The sequence below is a fragment of the Pleurodeles waltl genome, chromosome 4_2 (genome assembly GCF_031143425.1).
Source record: "Pleurodeles waltl isolate 20211129_DDA chromosome 4_2, aPleWal1.hap1.20221129, whole genome shotgun sequence".
NCBI lineage: Eukaryota > Metazoa > Chordata > Amphibia > Caudata > Salamandridae > Pleurodeles > Pleurodeles waltl.
The window spans coordinates 254,377,130-254,399,245 of record NC_090443.1 but is presented as its reverse complement, the minus strand read 5'-3'; positions in this window follow the sequence as shown (position 1 = coordinate 254,399,245).

Below are 22,116 nucleotides of genomic sequence, written 5' to 3'. Positions count from 1 at the left end.
GCTGTAGCACAGTTGACTATTCCATAGGAAAGCATAGAAATGCAATATTAAATTCAATATTGTTATCTCCGGCTTGGAAACTTCTATAAAATTATTTTTTGGACTTTTTGAACTATGTAATATGAGCACTATTCACTTCTGTAGTTTGACTCGTAATAAATGTTTTAGAAAAGGTACTTTGAGAATGTTACCTTACCCCTGCCTAAAGCCGCCCTATGAGTATTTGCATGAGCTCCAAATGTCACCTGGCAGCTAAATAACCCATTGGTTGAGGTGTGAGTGTGCTCTGTATGCAGGAAAAAAAGGCATTGACTGTGGCGAGCTGTTGTTTTCCGCAGACCATGATGGCCTGTGGGCTGGACACAGGAACTTGATTAACTTCCAAGAGGCCTACTGTCAGAACTAGGGTAGGGCGCTATCTAGGATCTGCTCTAACCAATGAGTTACGAGTTCTTTAATGTACATTTTTGAGACACTGGTTCTGTAAGGCACATGAGGCTGCACCCTGAGAACGTTGGTGGTGGCATTGTCATTGAATGTGTCAGTGAGACGGGAGAATCAGACGAGAATAAATAGTATTCTGCAAATATTCTGAGCTGCATGCATAACATTACCTTTTGCATGAGCCTATGCTTGTTGATTGTCCTTGACATTTTTGTTACACAGACTCATGCTTGTTTTTTAATGCTCTCTGTGGAGGTTTCCATAGCAGCCAGGTTGGGTGTGTCCAGACTATTAAAGCCTGCCACACCAAGTACCCAGGTGCTCACTATTCCTCTAGAGCTTTCTGGGTTTGGGCCTTCGTGTTCGATGTGGCAGGCCCTATCTCTCTCTCAGCTTTGAAAGAGTGCTTTCTGGAAATTGATTTTGAAGTTTATTGAAGAGCAGGTTGTGCTCTTAGTGGTGAGATTTTATCTTAAGTAGACAAACCTGCTGCCAGATGCAATGTTCGTTGCTCTTTTCCTATGCTAAAGATTTGAAGGTGTCATGACCTGACCGCTTCTTACCACTGTAATCTGCCAGTCTCTGGGCACCACCAGGTTTCTTGCTTGTTCTGGATTGACCAAGGTAGGGGTGACCCTTTCCAGTATCCACGGTGCTGCTGATAATAGAACACTAAGCAGGCCATAACCTCCAGAAGGAGTCCCAGAGGGAAAAAAAAACTTGGGAAAAACCTCAGATCAAGGAACTCCAGAAAAAGATATAAAGAAAAGAAAAAGTGAGGCACAAAATTGTCTGGAACAAAAACTGCAGACAGGGAAAAGCAGGTGAAGTCCAAAATCACAGGATACAGGAGCTAGGAGCACAACTGGAACAGAAGTGTTTGCAACGTAAGGAACAGAAGACCAACTGTGCTTATATACTGACAAACAGGAAGTGACATGTAGGAAGAAATGAAGACAGCATCTTGGATTGGGAAAAGCCACATTAAAGTATATGGGAAAATAGCAGTAGTATAAAAAGTAGGGAGCAAAGCATGCAGGGAAGGAAACACAGACTCCTGGGAAAGAGAAGATATGGCAAAGAAGAAACAAAAAGAAAAAGAGAAAAAAGAAGAAAAGAAGAAAAACAGCAAAAAAACTGGTAAGTAAAACTAGGGGGGGGCAAAAGATGGGAGTAGCATGAAACAGAGCCCAAAGAGAAAGGTTCAGGTCAGGCTGCAGCCAAAAAAACAGGTCATGACCTGAAAAGGGGCCCGTTGCAGCAATGGTCGTCCGAGGCGCAGACTGCCGCTCTGACCCCGGCCCGCAAGTGGGGCGCCGCCGGTCTCGGTGGCGTCAAGGAAGGTACATAACCAAAGGAACATCCTGAATAGAACAAAGATTTTTCTTTTATCTGTATATCTGTACTGCAAGGAAAATTCGGAGGAAATTATTTCTTCCATGTAAAGGCTATTTTTTGTTTTGCAAAGATGATACTAACTTAAATGTTTTTGGACGATTATTCTTTATTTAAGACAGGATATTTTAGAAATGCAGGATATTGCTGAACTGGCTAATGAATATCAGGTTTAACACTATCTTTAGATTCAATTCAATTCAGCTTTATTTCGGTACAAAATAACATCAAAACACAATTTACAGAAACACTATTAGTAAATATAGAGATTAAAAAGGAACAGGAATATAATCCTCTGCATAATGATAAAATGGAACATCCAAATTAATGATATATATCATAAACAGAGTCTAAAATGGAAATAAAAATATAATATATATGCAAAACCGCAAAATTTCTATATAAATCTAAGTAATATAAACAGACCATCTAAAAGGCAACAAGTATATTATCATCAATACAGTGCCTCACTTTCAAAATGTATTTGTAATAAAACATTACTAATGAGCAGCAGCTTAGTGATCAGTGCTCAATTTTAGACTTGAATAGTATACGTTATACATTGGCACTCAAAGTTGTTGCTCTAATGCGCCAAATTCCCTCTAGAAATGTTGCCAAAGCGCATGCCACAGTCCCGTGGGGGTTTGTTTTGCAGATCCTAAGGGCCAGAAGCTGGTTCCTAAGGCCCAAGGATCTGCAGAGTGGTATAATCCAGCAAACCCTCTGCTTGGAATAAGCAGGACAATGGAATAAAACAGGAGCAATGCACTCAATGGTTTTATATCCCATTGGGCATGAGTCTGTATGACCTTCAGGTTGGTTCCATCTGTAAGTGAGAGCGCATAACGGTAGAGATCCTGTTCTGAATCTAATATAAAGTGCACATGGTGAGGGAGATATAATCAAATCCATGTAATGCTTGAATTCATAATGGCACTTTATAAAGGTATCCTATGGAACATGATATCATGGTTGAATGTGGTCTAATGTGGGTCTCCTATCTACTAGTTGGTTAAAAAACTCCGCTTAATAAAGACAAAAGCCTTCACCCACCCTCATAGTGGCATACATCATCGTAGGGCTCCTCCTCATGCTCAAAGATGTGAGCTACAACCCTGACTAGAAGGGTAGCTCTTTGGATGTTCTTTAAGGGAGCACTGTGGGAAGGAGGTTTAATGGGAGTATATGTAAAGATAAACAATGCAGTGAAATTATACCCTAGTAGTTGAGTAAAAAATACAGAGACAACCAATCACTGTTAAAGTACTTTGAGGAGGACTAGGCATCCTTTATTACTGTCCCATTTTGGGTACATATAAAAAACGGGGATAATTTACCCTGAAAATATGATGATATATTTCAGTTGTATAATGTGCCCCACTGGAGGGTGTGAGTTGGCTTTTTTCATGACGAACAAAATGTGTGCTGAGCTCTGAACTAATAGAGGCACAATGGAAGTAAAGAACATGGTTATCAGGTACTTGACTGCTGAGTCATCTTTAGATGCTACTGTCATGCAAAGAAGCATTCCCATTAATTGAAGGAGCTGTAAAATAAAATAAAACACACTGTAATCCATGGTTGTCAAGCTGTGGAATATTAGGACTTATTGCTTATGTCATTGTGGTATTGCATAGCCCACTCAAGTGATTTGCTCATAAACCACCAAAGTGTGAATACCACTCCTTTATATGTGCAACACAACATATATTATTGACCATGAAGCATGCCTGTAACAACCTTTCCCATACTAGGTTCTCTTTATATTCCTTCTAATGGGATATCTGTGTAAGGGCCCATTTATATGGTATCTGAGCTAATACAAAATCAACTTGAATCATTTTGACTTTGACTTTGCTCTCCTGCACTCTTGTCTGTTTGCGGCTGCTTGCACTTTTGTCTGCACCTTTATCTCTTATTTTATCTGTGCCTTTGTCTGCATGCAGATTGCTTGTGCCTTTACAACTTTGCACATTTTCTGCTTCAGCCACTGGTTCTGTCTTCACAGCTTGGTAAAGTCGAACTTCTTCATCTGCATTTGCTCTTGCAGGATCAGACTCTGTTTACAAGAGGACACAGACTTTTACCTGTGTGGCACTTCAGGCTATGGCACTGTTATTGAGCTGGTTGAACTGTTGCTGCTTCAATCTGATGAGACAAAGAGCGAACCACATCAGCCATACCTTTAAAATTAATCCAGCACTAAAGCATTCATTATGAGATTGACGGCAAATGCCGCCTACCGCCACGGCGATGGCCGCCAACTTACCGTCGCCGTGGCTACCGACCATCCATGCCATCATGACCATAGCCGGAATTCCACCAGAAGGCTGGTGGAACTCCGGCGACGGTCACGACGGCGGACGTTGGTAAGGTGGCGCTGCTGCCAGCAGCAGCGCCACACCAACAAAACACTGCATACCGTATCATGTTCCATGATACGGCTTGGCAGTGTTTTGCTGGCGAACGCTGCTGCTGTCAGCAGCACAGCGTCCCAACTCCTGCTGGAGGACCCCCTGCAAGCAGGTAAGTTGGGTTCTCTGACAGAAGAGGGGGGTGAGGGGTGTTGTGTACGTGTGTAGGGATGTGTGACTGTTTTGAATGTGTGCATGCATGTGTAATGGGTGTGTGCATGTGTGTATGTGTACGTGCATGTTGTGTCGTGTGCTTATGTGTGTACCTGGATGTATGTTTGTGAGTTTTGCAGTGAGTGTGCATGTATGTATCCATGCGTGGGTGAATGTGTGTCTGCATGTGTGTATGGGTGTGTATGTATGTGCGTGTATGTGTGTATATGTGGGGAGGGGGGTCAGGAGGGGGAGGACTCTGGGGAAGGGGAGGAAGCCGGGGGAGACCACTATCAGTGCCAGGGAAGGAATTTTCCTGGCACTGATAGTGCCTACCTCCATGGTTTCCGTTGCAGTACACAAACCACAGAAACCATGGCTGTGGGTGGGGTCAAAATACCATGGGCGGCCTAGTGATGGCTGCTGGGCTGGAGACTGAAGTCTCCAGCCCGGCGGTCGTTATCGCTGTGGCGGTCGGTGTGTTGACTGGCGGTTTGTCAAAATAGTGGAGGTAGGTGCCTCCAGCCTGTTGGCGGTAATACCTCCACTATAGCACCGACCACCGGGGTCGTAATGTCATCTGTTATGTTCACAAGTGCATTTCCAGGAACTGTTGGTAGTCTCATTGCACGACCCATTAGAATTTCATGGGAGAGAGTATTGTCTTCCTGTCAGGGGTGTATGCATGCTCATCAGGACAAGTGACAATGCATCAGGCCATTTCAACGTTGTAGAGACACAAACCTTTGCCAATCATGCTTTCAGTGTTTCATTCATTTGCTCCACCAATCCAGATGCATCTGGTCTGTAACTGCAGTGCAACTTTTGCTCAATGTTCAGTGCTGCACACAACAACTTTACGATCTCATTAGTAAAATGAGTTCCTCAAATTGATTCCAAAGTAGTCATGAATCCATACTTATGTATTAGTTCCCAGAGAAGCAGCTTAGCTACAGTGAGACTATCATTCCTACATGTTGAATAAGTCTGAACCCACTTGGAAAACACACACATTGACCAACACATACTTCAGTCTGTTGCAGGCAGGCATCTCAATGAAATCAATCTGCATCCTGTTAAATGACCTCCTGATCTGCCTTTGTGGCTCAAATTAACCACTGTGCATTTCCCTACATACATTTTTTGGCATGTAGCACATCTGTGACAAACCACTTCTGCAACCAATCTAAATCTAGGGTTGTACCATGTCTGTTTGAATGTGCAAATCATTGCATCTCTGACAAGATCAACCTGAGCATGATAATATCTTGCCATCGAGTTCAATAAACAATCTGGCAACACAACTTTCCCTTCATTTGAAATCTAAACATCAGCTCCCTCTTTTTGAGAACAACCTGTTTTTATTCAACCACTGTGTTCTTCCTCTGTTGCCTTTTTCTGCAACCTCTTAACTCATCCCAGGTATCAACCACTGACATCAAGAAATTTTGATTTGTCTAACTGGTGCCCCTGTTATTACTGCACTCTTCATAGAAGGTGATACAAAGAAGAGGACAATATGTGGCAATTTGGTCTGCTTAGGCATTGCCCAACAAAACATAGTCATTTGATCTTACATGTGAGGTACATTGTACAACCGAAATCTTGTCAGGTAACTATAGTGCATTTAACAAATCATTAATTTTCTCACCATTTAGAATGGGTCATAAAACCCCTTTAGTGCCATAATTGCCTGAAATCCTGCACAACACCCAACCCATATTGACTATCTGTGAATATTGTCCCTTTGAGCTACTCTGATTTGCAGCATGCTCTTGTAGGAGCAACAATTTTGGCTACTTGGACAGAAACAACTCCTTGAAGCCATAAAGCTTCGACCACTCCTGAGAGGGTGCAAGCTGCATGGCTTGCTCTCATAGTACCTTCACTGTTTCTTAAACAGGAGCCATCACCATAGACAACCTGGCCATTCTCTTCTAAAGGAGAATCCTAAATATCAGGTCTGGTCTGGGTTTGGTGTACAGTTCGGTGACATTGAGGCAGTTGTGTTCCATTTCATCAACAAAATTCGATTCATCAGCATTTACAGGCATTAATGTGGCAGAATTCAAAACGGCACTGCTCTTGACTGTTATATTTGGGAATCCAAGGATCAATAACTCATAACGGGCACGACAGGCATTGGTCAAATATTGGGTTTTGGACTTGGTCAGGAGTATTTCAACTGAATGTGGGACATAGACATTCGTTCACTCTTCATTGAAAGGAACTGGACCTGTGACTTCCTTGTGAGCCAGTTTCTGCAACAGTTTGGAAATTACTAAAACATTTGGGATCCACTGGTGGCAATAGCTCACCATAACCAAAACTATTCTGACATCTCTTTGTGTAACTGGGGGATTAATTTGCATAATTGTTGCAACTCTCTCTCTGTATCATCAGATCATCAATGTATTGCACTAACGTAGACTGAAGTGGCATGTTTAAAGTCTAAGTTCTTCTTCAGGATCTGATTAAAAACGAACAGTGACTCTGAAAACCCCTGTGGAGTATGACACCATGACTACACACTGTTGCAGAATCGGAAACAAAAGAGGTACTGACTATCCTCGTGCAATGACACTGAGAAAAATGCTCATGACAAAACAGTCAATGAAAACCACTTTGCTTCACATGGAATCCGAAATAAAATCACTGCTTGAAACTAGTGCTATGGGACAATAGGACAATATAATATTGTTCACCTTTCTCAAATCCTGTACTAAGCGATATTTCGCACTTGGCTTTTGCAGACCCATAATTGGTGATTACATGGTCTGCCCATCACTTCTTTTAATACTCCCTGATCAACAAAATCTGCAATTACTGGGGAAATACCTTCAATCATTTCCGGGGTCATGTGATACTGTAGAGTTCTCGGGAAAACTGCATTTGACTTTACTGTCACTTTGACTGGTTTAATACCTTAAATTAACCAAATATCCTTTCCAGAGAGATCCCAAATTCTCAGCATTATTGTCTTTTGTAGTTCATCAGGCACGTCTTTAACTGTCATAGTAGGAAACATCATAATAAGAGTATACATCTCATCACTTTGACTGGAAGTCTCATCATCCCTATTGGTTTGAATTTCTATTCCTTCTTGCATACAAAGAATGGATCATTTTAACCTGTACAGCAAGTCTGTTCCTAACTGACTCACAGGACCCGAATCACCAACTACAAATCAGAGATGACCCTCAAATGTACCTATCTTAACTGAAATGAAAAGGGCTCTGTAATGGGATTTACCAAATGTTAATTTGCTACTCCTACAACCTAAACTGTAATTCCTGATAGGGGCTCATTTGGGACTTCTGCAGATCTGACAGTGGAACAAATTGTTCCTGTATCAACCGGAAATTAAACATCATGACCCATAACACTTGCATTCACATAAATACCACGCTGATCTACCTCCAATGAGGCAGCCAAGACACATTCTTCCTCTTCCAAACTCTTACTCATGCATTCTTCACTCATCTCATCATCACTGAAATCAATTAATGGGTATTGTGTGATTAACTGATTTACATTTGCATTTGTTATTTGGTTCACATTCTGCTGAGGAACCATCACCTGTTGCTGTGCCATCGGAGCTTGTGGTATCTGCATTTGCTGTGGGAATTGGATTTGCTGTTGGGGAAATTGTACTTGATGTTGGGGAACCTGCATTTGGACTGCTCCAGTAGGAACATTCATATTTTGGTTTCAGGGTCTTTGAACTCTCTGATTATGAAATTGATTGTTGTCAACGATATGCGCAACTCCACCATCTTGCACCAAATTATTTATGTTATTAAAGGGACACTCCTGTTTTCAATATCCGATGCAGCCACACGCATCGCAAGGCAGCATTTTCTTCATGTTCTAAACAGCAGCCACATTCGCATTCGGATCTACTCAAATTCCCAACCTTTATTTCTAAACTGAGGCTCCATACTTCCCTGCTGTTGCATCCCTTGCATTCCTCCTGCGTTTCTCATTCTCTACGATCCCTGCACACCTGCTGCTTGGGCAGATTTAATCTGCATCACCACTGCCTTTTCCTTCAGCCTTTTGTGCCTCAAATCAATCTCATCACTATAGTATTTTGCATTTTGAAAAACCTCATCAATCTGCTTTCCTTGCCAACAAATCAAATGATTCCTAATCATATTACAAATGTCAGGCTTCAATCCTTGAATGAACCTGAACACAAAATGAATCATGTATCTTGGCTCAATAATTTCTGCGCCACTGTATTGTCTAAATGCTTTCAGCAATCTCTCATAATAAGCATGAACAGATTCCTTTGCTTCCTGAGATGTCCTGTCAATTCTTTGCCAATCAATATCTTTAGGAGAAGCTCTAGTTTTCAAAAACTCAATCACTTTATGATAGTTTTTCATCACCTCTTGAGACGGCGCACGTGTTACTGCATCTCTCTGTGGTTCAAGTGTCAGCCAATCAACACTCCTCTTATACTAAACCCACAAATCTGCTGGATCCACAATATCAAACAAATGGCCTCATTACAACCCTGGCGGTCTTCAGACCACCATGGTCACAGTGGAGGTCTGACCGGCGCCAAAGTGGTGGTCCGACGGCTTTTGCGCCGGTCTGACTGCCACATTATGACCCTGGCACTTGCACCACAGTCAGACCGCCAGCACTGCCAGTTTCCTTCCACAGGAGGGACTGTCGGTCTGAATCCTCCAGGGCAGCACTGCAAGCAGCGCCGCCTTGGGGATTACTACCCCTCTCTGCCGGCTTTTACATTGGGGCAGCACTGTCATGTAAAGGCTGGCAGAGACGGGGTGCAGTGGGACCCATGGAGGCCACTGCACTGCTTATGCACGTGGCCCCCCATGGCCATCCCCGTCACACTGTTCACTGTCTGCTTTACAAACAGTGAACAGCGCAATGGGTGCTGGTGCACCCTATGCACTGCAGCAGTGCTGTTGGCTCAATTATGATTGGGTGTCAATGTTGTGGGCTGTTTCCTGCTGGGCTAGGGGGTAGAAACTCTGTTTCTGCCTGCTGACTCAGTGGGAAACTCCTAATGGGACCCGTGGGAAGGCGGTTGCACTGGCAGCAACCTGACTGTTGGAGTTTGGTGAACGGCCTTTTTCATCCACCAAGCTCATAATGACCCCCAAATTACTCAGACCTTCCCACAAACGCTTTGGAAGCTTGACAAACCTCTCCATTTTCTGGTACCATTCCACTGGTCTTCCCTCAACTTTGGGTAATCATTTGTAAAATGAAAATATGTCACTTCTACTCCAATGGACATGAACAAAATTCCCTCCTGAAATATCTCTAATTGGCATCATTTTTACAGCTCCTTCAGCTTGCTGAACATTATTTAAAGATGCAGTCTGCTTCCTCTTCTACTTTCTTTTCTTTGCCTATCTACCTTCTTGTTTATCTAATTCTCTATATGTTTGAATGCTTTGAATCACCTCCTTATTGTGAATTTTCTTTCCAGGTGATCTCATGTTTGCAATGTCTCTCAAATCAAATTCTAATCTGTAACTCTTCTTCAACTGCATGGATTTATTCATTTTGATTTCATATTACTCAGCCAAATTAGTTATATTTCTCATACACATGTCCTGCACTAAAAGTAACATCTTTGCACATGAAACACAATTCATTTTCATTGTAAGAATCTAATCTATCCAACTCAAGTGTTCCCTCGATCATCTAATTTAATTCCAATTTTAATCTAGCTATGTTCAATATCTTTTCTCCCTCCTGTGTGTTTCCTGGGACTGATGCTCCATTCAAATTATCTAACCGTTCAGTCAATTGTTGGGCTGTCAATCCTTGTAAGCTAATGTTATTGCCATTGTTTTGGGGTACAAATGGTGGTACTTTACACAGGGTTCTCACAACCTGCTTTTCAGCCATCCCAGATGATCCAATTGAGCAGGGGGGACATGTCACATCAATCAATGGACCAAATCCACTATGGGTCTGGTTTGAATGAAAATAATTCATAGGGGTCATGGCTGGCACAGCAGTGCTCAGTCTCTCCATTTCTGCATTAGTTCCAAAAGATGAATTAGTTACTGATACTGGATTTGTAATCTGGGGACCACTCTCATTATTACCCTGGTCATACAACAGGACTAGTGGACCTATGATTATGGGAATCGTTAATGCTTCTGGATCTGACAAATTTGACTGATTTTGCGAGAACATTATTCCTTACTTTTTGGCTGTTAATACTGTACCAAAAGCCTGATTTGACTGATTCGGGGCAACATTCTGTGGTGTCATTACTGGGGAATATATTGGAATGGTCTGTCTCTGGTTCATAACTCATGCAGGTATTTTTATATTAGGTGTGGACTCAAACTGAGTCATTCCAACATTCTGAGATGGCTAAGGCATAACATGAACTGGAACATTTTGAACTGTTTTAACATTTGGAACAGTCAGATAAATCCCTGGCACATGTGCAACATTTTCAGTGGGTGTTGGACTTTTTGGCTTATGGAGGGTTATTCCCAATCATTTTGCCTTCTGCCTCCTATGTTTTCTGACCTGGTGCTGTTGGCTTTTGGACTCTGAGCACTTTACCACTGCTAACCAGTGCTAAAGTGCATATGCTCCCTGTGTAAATTGTATGTAATTGGTTTATCCATGATTGGCATATTTGATTTACTAGTAAGTCCCTAGTAAAGTGCACTAGAGGTGCCAGGGCCTGTAAATAAAATGCTACTAGTGGGCCTGCAGCACTGGTTGTGCTACCCACATAAGTAGCTCTGTAATCATGCCTCAGACCTGCCACTGCAGTGTCTGTGTGTGCAGTTTTAACTGTAAATTCGACTTGGCAAGTGTACCCACTTGCCAGGCCCAAACCCCCTTCTTACATGTAAGGCACCCCTAAGGTAGGCCCTAGGTAGCCCCAGGGGCAGGGTGCAGTGTATGGTTAAGGTAGGACATATAGTTATGTGTCTTACATGTCCTGACAGTGAAATATTGCTAAATACGTTTTTCACTGTTGCAAGGCCTGTCCCTCTCATAGGTTAACATGGGGGCTACCTTTAAATCTGATTAAAGTGTATATTCCCCCTGGGAGCGGATGGAAATGTGGAGTTTGGGGTTCCTGAGCTCACAATTTAAAAATACATCTTTTAGTAAAGTTGATTTTAAGATTGTGTGTTTGAAAATGCCACTTTTAGAAAGTGAGCATTTTGTTGCTTATACCATTTCTGTGACTCTGCCTGTTTGTGGATTCCCTGTCTGGGTCAGTTTGACAGTTGGGCTGGTTGCACCTCACACTAGACAGTGACACAAAAGGAGCTGGGATGTAGTCTGCATTTCCTAATGAGCCATCTGTGCTGGGGGGGGAGGAGTGGTCACTTACACCTGAAAGCGCTGTGCCTGTCCTCACACAATGCAGTCTCCGACCCCCTGGTGAGTGTCTGGGGCCTGGCCTGGGCAAGGCAGGATTTCACATTCAAAAGAGACTTTACTTTGAAGTAGGCCTACTTCAAAGGAGAAATTGGGTATAAGAAGGGCACCCAAAACCACAGACTTTAGATCACTTCTGGAAACAAGAGGAACCTCTGCCTGGAGAAGAGCTGAAGAGCTGAGGAGAAGTGCTGCCCTGCCTATGACTGTGCTTTGTGGAGCTATCCTGCAGTTGCTGCTTCTGTCAGAGTAAGAGGGCAAAGACTGGACTTTGTGTGCCTTCCATCTTGTGATTTAGAGCTTGCCTCCTGTTGTTTGAAGTCTCAGTGACAGCAAAGACTTCTCTCTGCCAGCACCTGGAGTCTCTGGAGAGATTCCTACTCTGACAAGTGGTGCCCTATCCAGCCCCTGGGCCCTTGAAAGGAAAGCTGGTGGAAATCCAAGGAAATCGACTTCGGACAACTTCGGACCGACGACCCTGCTGAATCCGGGGACACCGCCTGCAACCGACTCCGTGATCTTCGCTGGAACGCGACAACCATCGCAGACCTGACGCTGCTGCAGCCCCGCTGAAGTCTGCTACTCCGTGGAAGTCGCCGCACCACGTCGTGACCGACGCTGCTCGAAGTGCATGGATTCAACGTTTTGCACAGACGCCGCGATCCCCGACTTAGCGCATCGACTTGTTTTCACTCTTCACCAAAGGTACTGTACTTGGGGGTCTATGCAATGCCGTGTCCGGCGCCGCTGGTGTCTGCTTGTTGGGAACGACTCTGTCATCGAAGCATTTTGTGTTTCTTAGCGCTATTTTTGGTCTTGTTTTGTTTAGATAAATATTCTCTATTTTTCTAAACTGGTATTGTGTCATTTTGTAGTGTTTCCATTAAGTTACTGTGCGTTGGTACAAATACTTTACACCTACCACTCTGAAGTTAAGCCTACTGCTCTGCCAAGCTACCAAGGGGGTAGGAAGGGGTTAGCTGAGGGTGATTCTCTTTTACCCTGACTAGAGTTAGGGTCCTTGCTTGAACAGGGGGTAACCTGACTGTCAACCAAAGACCCCATTTCTAACAGTGGGTATGTTCGAAACTATTTGAACCTGGCTTTGTGCAGCTGGAGCAATGGCAAAATTCGGAACTATATTCTGGCTTACTGATTCAACTGCATTATACTTTGGGGAACAATTTTGCAACAGCTGAGTTATAAATTCATCATCTGAATCTCACTCAGCATCTGTTACCCTTTTTTTCTACTAAATGTCTGCTCTGTATCTTCCTCAGATTTCTTTTTGGTTTTAGGATTAAAACTTCCCTCACATCCCTGAATAATTGCTGGAAATAGCTTCACTGCATGTATTGTATCTGCTCCCCACATTCTCTGCTCTGCATCCCACCTAGCTTCTGCTAGTGCCTTTTGTGCTTTCCTAATTCTCCTTTCAAATTTCTGAGCCTTTTTTTGTCTCGCAACTAATTCCCAAATAGCAAGTGCTTCAAATTGTGCAGGTAGGGCTTTGACTCCTACAACACCCTCCTCAGAGTCTCCAAAATTCTCAGATTAAAGGTTCCATAACTAGGAAAAGCTAAGGTGCCTTGCTTCTCATTTATTTTTCAGCATTGATTTACTCAAAGTTTTGCAGAAACTCCTCTCTCTTCCATTACCTTGAATGCTGGAGTACCCTCGGGTGGAGTAGTCTCTCCCTCTCTAACTGGAATAAAAACATCTCCTCTCTACACGCTCCTTAAAACATTGAAAAACTTAGACAACTCTAATTCACAAACAAAACTACGAAACCAGGAAGTCATTTTCAATCCCTCAATCCTACTCACAAGCTGTTTTCAACCTATAGCAGCACAGTTTTATCCACTAATCCATGTGTGGCTCTTGTCACCAACCAACCTATCCCAGCGGGGACCAAATGATGTCACACTCACTCTGTTCAGCAGCTGCGACTCGCTTCAGAGCTGTCTCACACACCTCTCATGCAAAACCTAAATGCAAAATATTGTGAGCATGAAACTAAAACCTATCTGCTCACTATGGATAGGACTCAAACACTTTGGAAGCTGTATGGAAATTTTGACTGTGGCCTTTCACATAAACAGCTACTCTTCTGGTTGTGGCTCTCTCACAAACGCAAGTAAGATTTTAACCATCATACCTCACTCTGATTGATACGGATCCTCCATGTGCACTCAGGATTCACCTATTACCAAACAACACATACACTCAAGGGAAATACTACTGATGTTGTCAACAGAGCTTAATCGACCTACACCTCACCTCTAGATAATAAATTAACTAAGTGTCTCCATAGACTTGTACAATACTCCGGAATCTTAGGCCTCGTTAGAACAACCAATTGGGCAATTTATCAGCACAAAGCGCCACATTCACTTGTAGTATGCCAACCCCCCACTCTCACACCTGGAGTACGCAAACTACCTACTCAATTACCTTGGAGTACGTAATCTCCTTACTTCATTATATACACTACACGGCAATTTGCCAAAGCACTGCAAGCGCAAAACTGTACTCAAAACACAAAGCGTACACTTGTAACACAACTCTCAGATTTTATCAATCGCTACATTACAACAAAAACAACTCACAATGTGGGCAAATTCTGACTCTATTCCTCACAAGACAAAACCTCTCTCTACCAAAACTGCTGGAGCTCTGGAGCCCCCAAACATTTCTACTTCCAGTAATAGGCTCAACAACCACCAGCGATCAGGTGAGACACCATCACTAATCTCACCCCCTGAGGTCAACTAAATCTTTGAACTACTGTAGTGAAGAGTGTAGTAGTCAGAATCATTCAATAACAAATCAATGCCATTATACCATAAACAATATTGAAACACCAGGAGGAATTCAACACTAAATCAATCTCCAGACCAAAAATAGTTTTGAAGCTTTATTACAGTCCCAAAATCAATGTCACATAAATGGTGCTCAAGACTAAATTATGAACGTACATTAAAACTATGAGCTGACCAAAACATCGAGAAAGATTCAACCAACTAAACATCAATACAGTTAGACACTTTAAAAGAATAATATAGATTAGCAACAAAACAATATGCACATGATTATAAATATTCAAAGTAGATGATGTTGACATCGGTAAATCATCAAAATACAATATACTACGTAATTTCAGATTTAAGATTTCAGAGATGGGCCATTTCTAACACTAAACTTAATTGGGACTTGCACATGTGGAAACGGGCTAACACATGCTGACAAAGCAAAAATAAAAGAAAGACAAAAATACTTTGGGAAACATCTATCTAAGGCAACTATGCTGATGTTAGCTACTAAGCTAAAAAAAAAACAAGAAACCACCTTTAGTTATACCTCTTTTCTTAGGACAGCATACAGATTCATTCCACAGGATCAGTCACCTTCTTCCAGGGTCAATTGATCACAGCATCAGGATGGTGCAGAACACAGGCTGCAAGTTGGAAAGAGCAGCAGTTCAGAATTAGTTGGCCTTATTAATACTGTACCACGTAACAGAATATGGCAGTTAGGACTGTGATCAGGAAACTCTTCAGGAAACTCAGAGAAGAGAATATGACAGCACACTTAAAATAGAAGTAGACAGCCTCAAGACAGGAGGAGAACTCACTCAAAACTTCAAAGTTTCTCACTAATTAGAATAACCAAAATCCACTAGATTGGTCCTTCAGGTGGGCACACTCTTGCCATTGATTTCAGCATTCAATGGTCATTTATGCCACCACTAAATACTGATACTTTTGAGAATCTTTTCAGCAAAAGTGTTCTGCTAACTGAATGACATCACGTAATTCTGCTAAAATATCACTTTTCTAATAATTTGTTACTTGCAGTTCCTTTCTCATGCACACAAATGCTAAACTAATATTCTTTCACATGAGATCTGTGAGCTTCCTGTTCTATTTGACAGCTAGAACATATAGGCCCTCATTACAACTTTGACGGGCGGCGGAGGCCGCCCGCCAAAGTTGCGCCGCAGGAATACCGCACCGCGGTCTGAAGACCGCGGCCGGCATTCTGAGTTTCCCGCTGGGCAGGCGGGCGGCCGCCTTAAGGCCGCCCGCCAGCCCAGCGGGAAACAACCTTCCCACGAGGACGCCGGCTCGGAATCGAGCCGGCGGAGTGGGAAGGTGCGACGGGTGCTACTGCACCCGTCGCGTATTTCACTGTCTGCTATGCAGACAGTGAAATACAAGCGGGGCCCTCTTACGGGGGCCCCTGCAGTGCCCATGCCATTGGCATGGGCACTGCAGGGGCCCCCAGGGGCCCCGCGACACCCCCTACCGCCATCCTGTTCCTGGCGGGCGAACCGCCAGGAACAGGATGGCGGTAGGGGGTGTCAGAATCCCCAAGGCGGCGCAGCATGCTGCGCCGCCTTGGAGGATTCTGACGGGCAGCGGAAAACCGGCGGGAGACCGCCGGTTTTCCTGCACTGACCGCGGCCAAAGCGCCGCGGTCAGAATGCCCTAAGGGGCACCGCCAGGCTGTCGGCGGTGCTCCCGCCAACCGCGAGCCTGGCGGTCACAGACCGCCAGGCTCGTAATGAGGGCCATAATGTTATATTATTGCAACTAAAACATGTCTGTTGCCTACAATAGGACATCAAACATTACATTAGCAGCATAGGGAAAGAATTCAGGTCAGAACGGAGAGAATAAACAAGTGATTTTTCATACTACAGCAAAATTAATTTTCTTCTTCATGCCTAGTCAAGTTAAGGAAGCCTTAATACACATTAATACATTTAAACTGTTCTGTGCCCAGGACGTAATGGTTACGTCCTGAGGCACAGTGCTGCTGTGCCCAGGACGTAACCATTACGTCCTGGTCACAGAGCCCAGAGGGAGCGCTAGCGCTCCCTCTGTGGGGTTCCCCTCCACCCCCCCAAGTCAGGGATGGAAGGGGAAGCCCTTCCCCTTCCACCCCCGACCCACCCAACCCCCGTGACGTCAGCGCGCGAGCGCGTGCTGATTAGTCACAGGGTCTCCCCCATCGCGCTGGAAGCTCTGCTTCCAGCGCGATTGAAAGAGAAATGCAAAGCATTTCTCTTTCAATCCCATGGGGGAGGCCCGGAGGGGCTTCAAAGGGAAGGAAATGTATTTCCTTCCCTTCGAAGTCTCTCCCAGGGTTTCAAAAGCCGGATTGCTTGCAATCCGGCTTTTGAAACCCCACTAGACACCAGGGATTTTTTTTTTTGTTGTCTGAAACTGACAAAAGGGAGCGACCCCTTGGGCAAGGGTCGCTCCTGGGGGGGGGCATTTTTTTGGGAAGGCCTTTTCTGCCCCCCCTGGGGGCAGAAACCTCTAGGAATGTTTTCTTTTATTTTTAGGTGGGAAGCGACCCCTTAGGCAAGGGTCGCTCCCCTAGGGGGCAAATTATATTTAGGCCATTTCTGCCCCCCTTGGGGGCAGATTGGCCTATTTTGATGAGGCCAATCTGCCCCCAAGGGGGGCAGAAACCATTAGACACCAGGGAGTTTTTTTTTTTTTGCGTGAATTTCACGCAAGGGGAGCGACCCCTTGGGCAAGGGTCGCTCCCGGGGGGGCATTTTTTTGGGAAGGCCTTTCCTGCCCTGGGGGGAATTATTTTAGGCCATTTCTGCCCCCCTGGGGGATGTAGATCAGCCTATTTTGAGTAGGCTGATCTGCCCCCAAGGGGGGCAGAAACCACTAGGCACCAGGGATTTTTTGTTTTTTTTTGTTTTACAGATGTGGAGCGACCCCTTGGACAAGGGTCGCTCCCCTGGAGGGGCAAATTGTATTTAGGCCATTTCTGCCCGCTTTGGGGGCAGATCAGCCGATTTTAGGTCAATCTGCTCCCAAGGGGGGCAGAAACCACTAGGCACCAGGGATCTTTTTTTGCGCCGTCACGCAAGGGGAGCGACCTTGTAGGCAAGGGTCGCTCCCCGGGGGTGGTCGGGGGGCAAATTTATTTTAGCCCATTTCTGCCCCCCCGGGGGCAGATCGGCCTATTGGTATTAGGCCGATTTGCCCCCAGGGGGGGCAGAAACCTCTAGGCACCAGGGCAAATAGTTGTTTTGTGTTTTTTTTTTGTTTGTTTGTTTTTTTAGAGATTGGGAGCAACCCATTAGGAAAGGGTCGCTCCCCTGGGGGGTATTTAGACCATTTCTGCCCCTCTTGGGGGCAGATTGGCCGATTGTAGGTCAATCTGCCCCCAAGGAGGCAGAAACCACTAGGCACTTGGGATTTTTTTTTAGGCGCCAATGTCACGCAGGGGGAGCGACCCCATAGGCAAGGGTCGCTCCCAGGGGGGGCGGGGGACAAATTTATTTTAGGCCATTTCTGCCCCCCCCTAGGTGCCGGCTGAGCTAGAGGCCAAAATCTACAGGTAGGCACCTTGCAAAAAACAGCTCTGTTTTCTGTGATGTGTCCACGTTGTGTTTTGGGGCATATCCTGTCGCGGGCGCTAGGTCTACCCACACAAGTGAGGTATTATTGTTATTGGGAGACTTGGGGGAACATAGAATAGCAAAACAAATGTTATTGCCCCTTGTCTTTCTCTACATTTTTCCCTTCCAAATGTAAGACAGTGTGTAAAAAAGACGTCTATTTGAGAAATGCCCTGTAATTCACATGCAAGTATGGGCACCCCGGAATTCAGAGATGTGCAAATAACCACTGATTCTCAACACCTTATCTTGTGCCCATTTTGGAAATACAAAGGTTTTGATAGCTATTTTTTACTCTTTATATTTCAGCTAATGAATTGCTGTATACCCGGTATAGAATGAAAACCCACTGCAGGGTGCAGGTCATTTATTGGCTCTGGGTACCTATTGGTATTAGGCCGATCTGCCCCCAGGGGGGGCAGAAACCTCTAGGCGCCAGGGCAAATAGTTGTTTTGTGTTTTTTTTTTTGTTTGTTTGTTTTTTTAGAAATTGGGAGTAACCCATTAGGCAAGGGTCGCTCCCCTGGGGGGCAAATTGTATTTAGACCATTTCTGCCCCCCTTGGGGGCAGATTGGCCGATTGTAGGTCAATCTGCCCCCAAGGAGGCAGAAACCACTAGGCACTTGGGATTTTTTTTTTGGCGCCAATGTCACGCAGGGGGAGCGACCCCATAGGCAAGGGTCGCTCCCGGGGGGCGGGGGGGGTTGGGTGCTGGGGACAAATTTATTTTAGGCCATTTCTGCCCCCCCTGGGGCCGGCTGAGCTAGAGGCCAAAATCCACAGGTAGGCACTGTTTTCTATGAAAAAATTTGATGTGTCCACGTTGTGTTTTGGGCCATTCCCTGTCGCGGGCGCTAGGCCTACCCACACAAGTGAGGTATCATTTTTATCGGGAGACTTGGGGGAATGCTAGGTGGAAGGAAATTTGTGGCTCCTCTCAGATTCCAGAACTTTCTGTCACCGAAATGTGAGGAAAACTTGTTTTTTTAGCCAAATTTTGAGGTTTGCAAAGGATTCTGGGTAACAGAACCTGGTCAGAGCCCCACAAGTCACCCCATCTTGGATTCCCCTAGGTCTCTAGTTTTCAAAAATGCACACGTTTGGTAGGTTTCCCTAGGTGCCGGCTGAGCTAGAGGCCAAAATCTACAGGTAGGCACCTTGCAAAAAACAGCTCTGTTTTCTGTGATGTGTCCACGTTGTGTTTTGGGGCATATCCTGTCGCGGGCGCTAGGTCTACCCACACAAGTGAGGTATCATTTTTATCGGGAGACTTGGGGGAACATAGAATAGCAAAACAAATGTTATTGCCCCTTGTCTTTCTCTACATTTTTCCCTTCCAAATGTAAGACAGTGTGTAAAAAAGACGTCTATTTGAGAAATGCCCTGTAATTCACATGCAAGTATGGGCACCCCGGAATTCAGAGATATGCAAATAACCACTGATTCTCAACACCTTATCTTGTGCCCATTTTGGAAATACAAAGGTTTTCTTGATAGATATTTTTTACTCTTTATATTTCAGCAAATGAATTGCTGTATACCCGGTATAGAATGAAAACCCACTGCAGGTCATTTATTGGCTCTGGGTACCTAGAGTTCTTGATGAACCTACAAGCCCTATATATCCCCGCAACCAGAAGAGTCCAGCAGACGTAACAGTATATTGCTTTCGAAAATCTGACATTGCAGGAAAAAGTTACAGAGTAAAATGTAGAGAAAAATTGAAGTTTTTTTCACCTCAATTTCAATATTTTTCTTTTTCAGTTGTTATTTTCTGTAGGAAACCCTTGTAGGATCTACAAAAATTACCCCTTGCTGAATTCAGAATTTTGTCTACTTTTCAGAAATGTTGCGGTTTCTGGGATCCAGCATTGGTTTCATGCCCATATCTGTCACTGTCTATGGTATGTCAGTATTCCATTGTACAATCATCAAAACATGACTCCTTCTGATAGGCTCTTACCTGTGTTGCTAGCCTATCCTCCTTCCTAAGTAGCCAAACCTCCTTTTCTGGCTATTTAGGGTCTCTGCTTTGGGGAATTCTTTAGATAACGAATGCAAGAGCTCATCAGAGTTCCTCTGCATCTCTCTCTTCACCTTCTGCCAAGGAATCGACCGCTGACTGCTCTGGACGCATGCAAAACCGCAACAAAGTAGCAAAGACGACTACTGCAACCTTGTATCGCTGATCCTGCAGCCTTCTTGACTGTTTTCCTGGTGGTGCATGCTGTGGGGGTAGTCTGCCTCCTCTCTGCACTAGAAGCTCAGAAGAAATCTCCCGTGGGTCGACAGAATCTTCCCCCTGCAACGTCAGGCACCAAAAGACTTCCTCACCTGTCCTCTGGGTCCCCTCTCAGCACGACGAGCATGGTCCCTGGAACTCAGCAACTCTGTCCAAGTGACTCCCACAGTCCAGTGACTCTTCAGTCCAAGTTTGGTGGAGATAAGTCCTTGCCTTCCCACGCTAGACTGCATTGCTGGGTTCCATGTGATTTGCAGCTGCTCCGGCTCCTGTGCACTCTTCCAGGATTTGCTTTGTGCACAGCCAAGCCTGGGTCCCCGACACTCTAACCTGCAGTGCACGACCTCCTGAGTTGTCCTCGGGCGTTGTGGGACCTTCCTTTGTGACTTCGGGTGAGCTCTGGTTCACTCTTCTTTGTAGTGCCTGTTCCGGCATTTCTGCGGGTGCTGCTTGCTTCTGAGTTAGCTCCTTGTCTTGCTGTGCACCCCCTCTGTCTCCTCACGCAATTGGCGACATCCTGGTCCCTCCTGGGCCACAGCAGCATCCAAAAACCCTAACCGCGACCCTTGCAGCTAGCAAGGCTTGTTTGCGGTTTTTATGCACGGAAATACCTCTGCAAGCTTCTTCACGACCTGGGACATCCATCCTCCAAAGGGGAAGTTTCTAGCCCTCTTCGTTCTTGCAGAATCCACAGCTTCTACCATCCAGTGGCAGCTTCTTTGCACCCACAGCTGGCATTTCCTGGGCATCTGCCCACTCACGACTTGAGTGTGACTCTTGGACTTGGTCCCCTTGTTCCACAGGTACTCTCGTCTGGAAATCCATCATTGTTGCATTGCTGGTGTTGGTCTTCCTTGCAGAATTCCCCTATCACGACTTCTGTGCTCTCTGGGGAACTTAGGTGCACTTTGCACCCACTTTTCAGGGTCTTGGGGTGGGCTATTTTTCTAACCCTCACTGTTTTCTTACAGTCCCAGCGACCCTCTACAAGCTCACATAGGTTTGGGGTCCATACGTTATTCACATTCCACTTTTGGAGTACATGGTTTGTGTTGCCCCTATACCTATGTGCTCTCATTGCAATCTATTGTGACTGTACATTGCTTGCATTGCTTTCTATTGCTATTAGTGCATAATTTTGGTATTGTGTACATATATCTTGTGCATATTTGCTATCCTCATACTGAGGGTACTCACTGAGATACTTTTGGCATATTGTCATAAAAATAAAGTACTTTTATTTTTAGCATATCTGTGTATTGTGTTTTCTTATGATATTGTGCATATGACACCAGTGGTATAGTAGGAGCTTCACATGTCTCCTAGTTCAGCCTAAGCTGCTCTGCTAAGCTACCCTTTTCCATCAGCCTGAGCTGCTAGACACCTCTTCTACACTAATAAGGGATAACTGGACCTGGTGCAGAGTGTAAGTACTCTTTGGTACCACTACAAACCAGGCCAGCCTCCTACATTGGTTGTGCAGCGGTGGGATAAGTACTTGCAACTACTTACCACTTTCTGATTTTGTACTTTTCATAAGAGAAAAATATACAAAACAAGTTCAGTGTATGTACACCTAACCAAAAAGTTTTGCTTTTCTCTCCTTACTCTATTGCTAAATGCT